The sequence below is a fragment of the Typopeltis vanoorti genome, chromosome 8 (genome assembly GCF_054136105.1).
Source record: "Typopeltis vanoorti isolate ZY-2024b chromosome 8, IOZ_Tvanoo_1.0, whole genome shotgun sequence".
Lineage (NCBI taxonomy): Eukaryota > Metazoa > Arthropoda > Arachnida > Uropygi > Thelyphonidae > Typopeltis > Typopeltis vanoorti.
Genome location: NC_143556.1, coordinates 4,096,133 through 4,105,881, shown reverse-complemented (window position 1 = coordinate 4,105,881; position 9,749 = coordinate 4,096,133). Strand labels below are relative to the sequence as shown.

At 35.9% G+C, this 9,749-nt stretch overlaps 1 protein-coding gene across 1 annotated transcript in view; it reads left to right on the top strand.

Annotated features, from left to right (window-relative positions):
• Positions 1-1,440: 1,440 nt before the first annotated feature.
• The window catches only part of LOC150103688 (ras-related protein Rab-14-like), a 204,360-nt gene continuing 196,051 nt past the window's right edge, over positions 1,441-9,749 (top strand). The window contains exon 1 of the mRNA XM_090396494.1: positions 1,441-1,787. The gene's annotated coding sequence lies outside the window, so the exon portion shown is untranslated. The remainder of the gene's footprint in view (positions 1,788-9,749) is intronic.

Below are 9,749 nucleotides of genomic sequence, written 5' to 3'. Positions count from 1 at the left end.
CGCTTGTTTGTTAAGAAGTTCAAGGAGATATGATAAATTGTGTGGATAGTTTGGATGTTCTCGTCTTTGGACTCCATGGACTCCATGATCTGTACTACAACAACAACAGTATCAATAATAATTTTTATTGGTTATGCATGTATGTCCTTCCTCAATTAGCTGTTGATTTCCTGGATGTCTCTAACGACTCCTATTAAAAAAAATCGTCTAACGTCTTTTATTCCCATGTACGGAGTAGGAAGTGCGTTTTAACTCTATCTAACGTTCGGAGATTCATTGGAAGTTCATTCTCCACCAATAGCTAATCAGAGATAGCTGGCCTACGAAAATCACTAATATGCACGGTATCCAGTGAAGAGAGGCGGCTAACAAATATCGCCATCTCGTAATCCCTAATCCTAACACTGTTTACTGTCTAAAAATAGTGTGGGTTCTAAAGTTGATTTTCTGAAGTTTACTGGAGGAAAAAACTACGTTTTCTGGATAAAAAAAATTGCCTATGCTGGAGATGACTAACTTTCACAACAGGATGTTAATTAACAACGCAGCAGTTTTCACCAAATGCCAAATCGGACGATGAGGTGAATAGAAAAAAAAATGTTAAAACAAAAAAACAGAGTACTGTTAAAACAAAAAAACAGAGCGTATCTGTTAGTAAAACGTTAGCTCGCGAAGGGGGTATCATTGCATGATACTGTTTTGACTCACCTACATGCCTTTTATTCTATTACTATTACTATTCTCGATGAGTCTTGGACTCCCCTGGAGTCCAAGACTCATCGAGAGAGGACATCTACTCTAGAACTCTCCGTCTCCACCGCCATTCACCAACCGCATTATCTACACCAACGACATCTACTGTCCTCCACTACTATTTTCACAGACAATCACAAGCATCCATGCCCACGGCAGGATTCAAACCCCAGCCTTTTGGCTGGAGTGAGGATACGCTAAGCACTTGGTCAACCAAGCCGGCAATGAAACCATTCCTCAAAAAAAAAAATCATCTAACTTCTTTTTATTCCCGAAACGTAAGTAACTGGAGTTCTCTTAGTACTAATTAATCTTAGAAAAACTGGAAATAGCTAATTCCACTCTTGGCCGTACCAATAGCTTAACAGATGATTATTAACGCATCGGATGTCGCCATCTCGTGTTCCGACACCTTATCAGAGGTATTATCGCATACAGTATAAGTTCTATGGCTCAGTTCAAAAAACTCAGATTTCCTAGGGAAAAAATCTACTTGCTTGTGCCACAGAGCGAGTAACCCTTAGAAAAATCTTCCTTTAGTCGAGGCCTAGCAAGAAACCTATAACGTTTTTGAAATTGCCACAAGGTAACACAAGCATTTTTTCATTTAATAATGTTTTTTTGTCTTCTGGCTTGTCGCTCTTACTTCAATTTTCATTTCATATTAATCCGGTAGGTGGCGCGATATCGTTGACTGGATAGAAGGTTTGGTTTCCTAGTGCTTTAAAATTGAGTGCATATGGATAAATTAAAAAATAAAAAATAAAATAACAAAGTCACGGTATTTGTTATACTTCAGTTCCTCAAAAGATACGAAGTGATAGCGTGTGGTTTTATAGAAATAAGTAGGATGCTTTTAAGATATTGTTAGTTAACTTGTCAGCCATCTTTGACAGATACCGTAAATCCCACTGCTGGTTGATTTCCTTGAAGACATACCTGAATTCTTGAACAGCTGATTGATTACGTTAAAAACGGCATCCTTGAAAGAAATACTTTAGACTCGCCAGTGTCTTTTTATTTCACGGATAAAAGTAAGTTTTCGTGGGTGTTCCTTCAACTTAGAAATAAACAACGAGAGAAGGAAAAAAAAAAAGTTATACTTTGATGAAAATTTCAAGATTCTCAATTGTTATTTACTTATTTTTCCCGTTATATGTGAAGTAATAATATGGCATATTGACGTCACACATTGAAGTACAAATATCTTGAATGAACAAGTGTTATCATTCCAATACCTTAAAGAATTTTGTAAAACCAAAGAAAGAAGGGTTTATAACGAAATTTTACAACATTGTTATTGAATTGGAATGAAATGAAACACTTCCCTTTACGACTTTTATTATTTTTGTTTTCGACATTCGTTAAAAATAGGGCTGTTATTTTTTGGCATGCTGAAAGTTGATTGTATACCCACTTTAATTTCAGTAGACAAGAAAATGGTATTGTGTTTTGTGGCATATGCCCAGCTTATAGCATTTGATATCAATGTTTTAAGAATATGTTAGCATACTCTTCACGAACTGTAGTGATTTACCATTCTTTTTATTAATGAGTTTTCTGAGCCTAGGTTTTGTTGGATTTATTATTATTAATTTATTTTTTAAAGATTTTTTTGGTGTATACTGATGCACCATCCTCTGTGGACATGCAATACAAACTTGGTTACAATAAGTCAGGGAAATAAAAAAAAAAAGCATTGCTAACGACACTGAAAGCGGCAAGGTTTACTGCGGATGGCTCACGCAATGCACCTACGAAACATTTTTGTTTTAATCGCACTTTTTCTTCGACTGTTTTACATGCTGAAAAAACCTTGTCTTGCGATGAAAGTTTCCACGGAAAATGCTCATATTAAAATATTCCTGATTTTATGAAGAAATCTTTTCTGTTTGACAAGTGATTCAAGTATAATGTTCAACTCTCCACCACCCAAATGGCAGTGTAATGCATTTTTTCCCCCTGTAAACATTACATAGAATTTAATGAAATTATATATACCATTTTATTTAATGTTTACTGAAAATATGAAATATATTATTAGCGTACAGAATAGATAATTAGATTGTACTTTGGAGTAAAACCAGGAGAGGAAAATTTCTGTTTATGTTTACATATGTGAATCTCACTCATGAAAAGTTGTGGTTGGATATTCTGGAAACAGTATTTTTCCAAACCATTTCAGGCCTCAAGTTAAAACTGAAGCGATCCCACACAAATATCTTGAATAAACAAGTGTTATTATTCCAATACCTTTTTAAAGAATTTTGTAAAACCAGAGAAAGAAGGGTTTTTACTGTGCTTTATTTAAATACATATTTTTTCTCCTTCTAACGAAATTTTACAACATTGTTAATGAATTGGAATGAAATGAAACAATTCCATTTTATTATGTTTTCGACATTTGTTAAAAATAGGGCTATTATTTTTTTGGCATGCTAAAAGTTGATTGTATACCCACTTTAATTTCAGTAGACAAGAAAATGCTATTGTGTTTTGTGGCATATGCCTAGCTTATAGCATTTGATATCAATGGCAACTTAAACCATGGAAGACACCCCGAGGAGTGCTGATTTGTTACTTGGTTCCAGGAAACTAAAGATATTAGCAGTTCCCAGAAGTGGCATGGAGTGAAGTTTTTGTATGTAAACAAAAGTATCTGCACAAGTATCATTGTGACTAGTTATTACATAATAAGATTGTTTGACCTTGCTACAAATATGGAATACCCTGTGTGTTATTATGTAATGCACAGCAGTTGTTCAGGACATGCATGTTGCCCTATGTTACAAAAAGAATTATGCCCCAAACCAGTTTTCTTGAAGTGGCCTGGGGCATAAACCTGCCACCAACTTGGGTTTCAAAATTATTAGGGTTCAGCAGAATTCTGTTGCTAAACAGTATGAAAAGAATCTCCCATTTCTCTGCCTGGATTATGACAGGCTGATTCTCTTTGGTTCTACTGCTAGTCAGCACCAGATAGTCAAAACCTTGATTTCTCTAAGTTAGGTACCTGCTTTCTTGTACACTAAGTGCCCTCTGGATGACTGTTAATGAGGTTTCATTGGTTAGAGTCAGAGCTAGGCATTTACTAGCCAGACCAGTTTGATCTTTTGTTTACTGATGTTTCCTTTACCGAATTGTTTCTATTAGAGGTCTTTGCTGGCTTTCTTCAAGAATGTGACATCATTGAGGATATGATCTTGTTGCATATATCCTAACATTGACCAGAAGGATGCTGTGAATTGCATGTTGAGTTAGGGAAGTTCCTTGTCTGGGAACCATATATAAATATTGCTTGACTGGTGGTTTTTAGAGACAAATTTTCATCTAAGTGTTGGTGAGTTTGGAATGCAGATATTAGTTAAGCTTTTATGAAATTGAAGAGCTTTTTTTTTTTACAGTATGTCACAGTATTGATATAAAAATCAAGGCACTGAAAGTGGATTAAATTTGACAAATTATATCATTTTTCATTTACCTCATCTAGTATGTCTTCTCTGTATTTTTTTTTTTAATTGCTTAAAATTTCTTCATTAATCATGAAAGACAAGAAAAAGAAATATTTATTAAATAAATAAAAAAAAATTACATGCCAAGAGAAAACATAAAACACCAATCATACAATCACAAGAAAAATAATAGGCCACCTAATAGTCACCCATGTGGTTAGCTAAGTGTTGTGTGGTATTTGAGTATATGTTACATTAGTTTTTTGTAATCCCTGAAGATGTCTCAGTGACTGAGAAGAAATATTGGAAGTATTAAATCTGTTTTAATCCTTTTCGAGTGCTGTATACATTCCATTAAGCCTCCAACATGATGTCCTCACAGCACTTAAGCCTCAACACACAGATGTGTTGTTCACATTCAGAAGGATTTTGAATAACCTGGGCAAATGAATGGATATTTCAATTTAACATGGTTAAATATGATATACATATGGAGGTTGCATCCTTTAAGTTTTAGCAAGGGATCTTGGATAATCAGTTCCTCCTCATTCCCCAGCCATCTCTTCAGAAGGTGTTCAAAAATGCCATCACCATACCCTACATCCATAGCACATCAGAAAAAATAGCCAAGACTTTAAAAAAGTACACAGTCTGTAACACAGGATTCCAACAAGAGGAGTATAGAAAATGGACGTGGTGATCAAATGATGGGAAAACCAGGAACATGATTGATATGATTAAAAGAAGATGGATAACAACAGTACAGCAGTGTCGAACTTTTTAAGGAGCAGATATAGACTCGGACCATAGTTTAGTGATTGCAAACATCAAGTTGAAATTAAAAAAAGAAATATAAACCCCAACATCAGAATATAAAACATACAGCAAGAATAAGTGAAGCAGAAATAGGTAGAAGGTACAGAACAGTGTTAGAAGGTACAGAACAGTGTTAGAAGAGAAAATTTAAAGTGTGTAGAAAGAAATAAAACTCGAATCTAAGAGTGAAAAGAGTAATGAAGGCGATAGAAGATGCAGTTGAGGGAACAGTACTAGAAGAAGAGAAGATCAAGAAGAAATGGATTAGACAAGAAACACTGAAGTTAGTACAGGAGAAAAGAATGTTGAAGATAAGAAGGGATACATCAGAACAAATAGAGGAGCAATATAGAAGAAAGTGTAATGAGGTGAAAAAAGCAGTCAGAATGGATAAGATGAAATGGTTAGAAGCCCAATGCAAGAATATAGATCAGTGCTATGGAGAGCATAAAACAAGGGATGTATACAAAATGATCAGAACCATTAATAGAAAGTGGCAACCAAAACATACCACAATTAAAGATGAAAAAGGCAAAGTATTGATGAATAAAGAAAAAAATTGTACAGCAGCGGGCAAGATACTGTAGTGAGTTATATGAAGAAAAACTAGATTTAGATAGCATTGGGAAACTGACTGAAGAATTGAAGCAGATATCACCACCAGATAATGAGCATGATATGGGCATTTTAAGAGGAGAGGTGGAAAAAGCAATAGGACTTCAAAAACATAACAAGAGTCCTGGTAACGATAACATCACTGGAGAAATGATTAAATATGCTGGTGAAAGTATGGTTACAGAAATGCACCAACTATGTAATATGGTATGGAAAGAAGGGAAAATGCCAGAGATTGATTTGGGTGAAATCAATATTAATGAAATTATACAAGAAAGGAAATAAGCTAGAATGTAAAAATTATAGAACAATTGGCTTGACAAGTCACCTTGGTAAAGTGATGATGATGATATTGACAGAAAGATTGAGAACACAATTGGAAGCATACCTTGTAGATGAGCAAGCAGGATTTAGGAAGGATAGAACTACAATTCAGCAGATTTTGACAATGAGGTTAATAGCAGAGAAAGCTAGGAGAAAAAACAAAAACATATATACATATATACTGAGAGGAGACCTCCACATAGCCTTTAAAGGAATGCGGAGAACCGACCAGGGCTTCTGACCTAATGTCCAATCCTCACCTTCTCGTGGTGCACCCTGTTGGGTATCTACTTTGATACTGAACGAACGAGGATGGGCTGGCAATTTGGGATTTAGCCGACCAAATTGTATTCTTATTGGTTAAACCAAAATAAAAAATGATGGTACAACATGACAAAATTTCATGCCGGCTGGGGCGTCGCCCGGTTAAACAAGGCCCCCGTTGTTTTCGCCAGGGAACCAGGGCGAACAGCGAAAAGTCAGCTACTGGAACAAATCTGAAAACAAACCCCAACTCAACATCACCAGAGTTAAAGATCGGTACTATCAATGTAAGAAGCCTGAATGGCAAAGAAATGGAGCTAGCTGAGGAATTAGATAAGTACCAGATCGACATAATAGGGGTGACTGAAACAAAAAAGACCAAAACTGGTGAGATCTTTCTGAGCAATAAATACAAAATGTTATATTCAGGCAATGACAATCAAGGAAAAGAAGGAGTAGCCATAGTATTCAACACAAAATACGAGGCTAATCTTCTTGAATGGCAGTCAGTCTCAAGTAGAGTAATGTGGGCAAATATGAGAATGGGGAACTGGACAATGAGACTTATTTGTGCCTATGGTCCCACAGAAGGTTCTACTAAGGTAGAAGTGGAGGAATTTTTTGAGGCTTTAGAAAAAGCAACTGACACAATGAAAAAGGAAAAGTTGGTCCTTGTTGGGGATCTAAATAGTAGAGTAGGAAATGATTGTGAGACATACAAAAATATTTTGGGAAAATTTGGAGAAAAGAGCAAAGCTAATAATAACGGCAAATATCTGTTGGATTTCTACTCAGGACATGGACTGGTTATTACTAACACCATGTTCCAACATAAAAATGTGCACAAATTCACATGGAGAGAAGAGGCTAGGAATAAGAAAAGTCTCATTGACTATGTTATTGTTGATAGTGATGTTTTCTCCCTGGTGCAGGACACCAGAGTGTACAGAGGATTTGAAATTGGAAGTGATCACTATTTAGTATTGAGCAGGATAAAATTGAATTTCATATTGAAAAGAATAACATGTAAGAAAGTTTTAAAGCGAATAAAAGTTGAGCAGCTCTCAGATGTGAACTGTAGACTAAAATACAGAAATATTATTGAAAAGAAAATGAAAGAGTTTGAGAACAGGAATCAAGCCTTGGAGATTCAGTGGCAAACTCTGAAGGAAACATTGATTGATTCTGCCAGAGAGGCATGTGGTGAGGTTGTGTGCAAGGATAAAAAAATCAGAACTCCCTGGTGGACACAGGAAGTTAAAGAGGCAGTGAAGGAAAAGAAGAAAGCATATCAAAAGTTCCTGGCAAATAAGTCAGCTTTTACTCTTACAGAATACAGAGACAAATGTAAGAAAGCTAAACAGTGTGTAAAACTAGCTAAACAAAAGTCATGGGAGGACTTTGGCAAGAATATAGAAAATAAATATCAAGAAGGTGGCAAAATATTCTGGAGGTTGTTGAAGAAGCTTAGGAATGGAGGAAAGAGTGCTGTAAAAGGAATTAGAGATGATAAAGGTGAAATGAAAACAGGAGAAAAAGATATCCTTGAAGTATGGAGTAATTACTTTGAAAAACTGCTAAATGAAACAAGTAGTGATGACAGCACAGTGATAAAAAACACTGACCAGGCATTCAGTCAGGAATACATATCCATACTTGAAGTAGAAAAAGCCATCAAAGGCTTGAAATGTGGAAAGGCAGCAGGAGTAGATGATATTCGACCAGAAATGCTGAAGTATGGTGGTATAAGAGTCTTACAGTGGCTGCACTGCATAGTTCAGAAAGCCTGGACAGAGGGACGAATTCCCGATGATTGGAGTAGAGCTCTCATAGTACCCATATATAAAAAGGGAAATAAAACTGAATGTGAGAATTACAGAGGTATTTCCCTACTGAGTGTTCCTGGCAAGATCTATGCAAGTATACTTGAGAAACGGTTGAGAAGAATTGTGGAAGAAAAGCTTGGTGAAGAACAAGCTGGATTCAGGCCAAATAGAGGCTGTCAGGATCAGATCTTCACTTTACGACAAATAGTCGAGAAAGCATGGGAATATAACAAAGATCTGTATTTAAGTTTTGTCGATTTGGAAAAGGCATATGACAAGGTGCCAAGAGAGAAGCTATTCAATACGCTGCAGTTATATGGTGTCAATGGGGCATTATATCAAGCAATACTTAGTCTTTATTTGAGTTGTGAGTCAGCAGTTAGAATTGAAGGAAGTACAGGAAGATGGTTTAATGTTAAATCTGGTGTGAGACAATGATGTACATTATCCCCTCTGTTATTCATTATCTATATGGATCACATTATGAAGGAATGTGGTATTAAACCTGATATCAAAATTGGAGATGTTAATGTCAGCTCTTTGCTTTATGCGGATGATGTTATACTTCTAAATAAATCCGCTACAAGTCTGCAAGATTCTCTGACTAAATTGAATAGCTGTTGTAATAGATATGGTATGAAGGTCAGCAATAAGAAGACAAAGACAATGAAAATAGGCAGAATCATTGAAAATGTCAACTGTGTTGTGAATGGAGAACCGGTGGAACAAGTAAAACATTTCAGCTACTTAGGCACAATTTTTACTGAAGATGGTAAACTAAATATAGAAATAGACAACAGAATCAGCAAAGCTGGTATCGTGGGAAGTCAATTGAATAAATTCATATGGAATAAGAAAGAAATTAGTCGGAACACTAAATTAGCTGTATACAAGACTGTGTACAAACCAATTTTAACTTATGGATCTGAGAGCTGGGTCAGAAGTAAAACACTTTTCCAAAGACTAGAGACCGCAGATATGAGAGTCCTGAGAAAGATTAAAGGCGTGAACAGATGGCATCAATGGCAATATCATATTAAAAATGAGGATATTAGGAAAGAACTTGACATTGTCAGCATCCCATCCAGGAATGCGTTAGCAGAGCTAATCTCAGATGGTATGGTCACTTAAATAGAATGGGAGAGGAAAGATTAGCAAAACAAGTGTTCTCTGCCAGGTTGGCAGGAAAACGACCCAGAGGAAGACCAAGATACAGGTGGATTGATACGGTACAAAGTGCCTTAGACGATAGAAATATAAGATCTGATAATGTTGGAGTCTTGACAAGTAACAGACTGATTTGGAGGAAAATTGTAGATAGGAAGTTAGTGATGATGTAATTTTTTCATGTAGTACTGTCATATCCTGTACACCCCTTGAGGGTACATGGCAGGAATTTGATGATGATGATGATGATGATATATACTTGCTTTGTGGATGTTCAGAAAGCATTTGACAGTATTGACCGGAAAGTGACATTAACAGTTCTGGAATCCTATGGAATTGATAAAAAAACTAATAGCTATATTAAAAGATGTTTATCAGAATGCAGTTGCAGCAGTTAGAATAAGTGATGATTTGGAGAAATGGTTTAGAACAAGCAGAGGTACTAGACAGGGGGACCCAATATCACCAAGCATTTTCATCACACATTTAGAAAGAGCAGTGGACAAACTGAAGGAAGATGCAAAAGGAATAT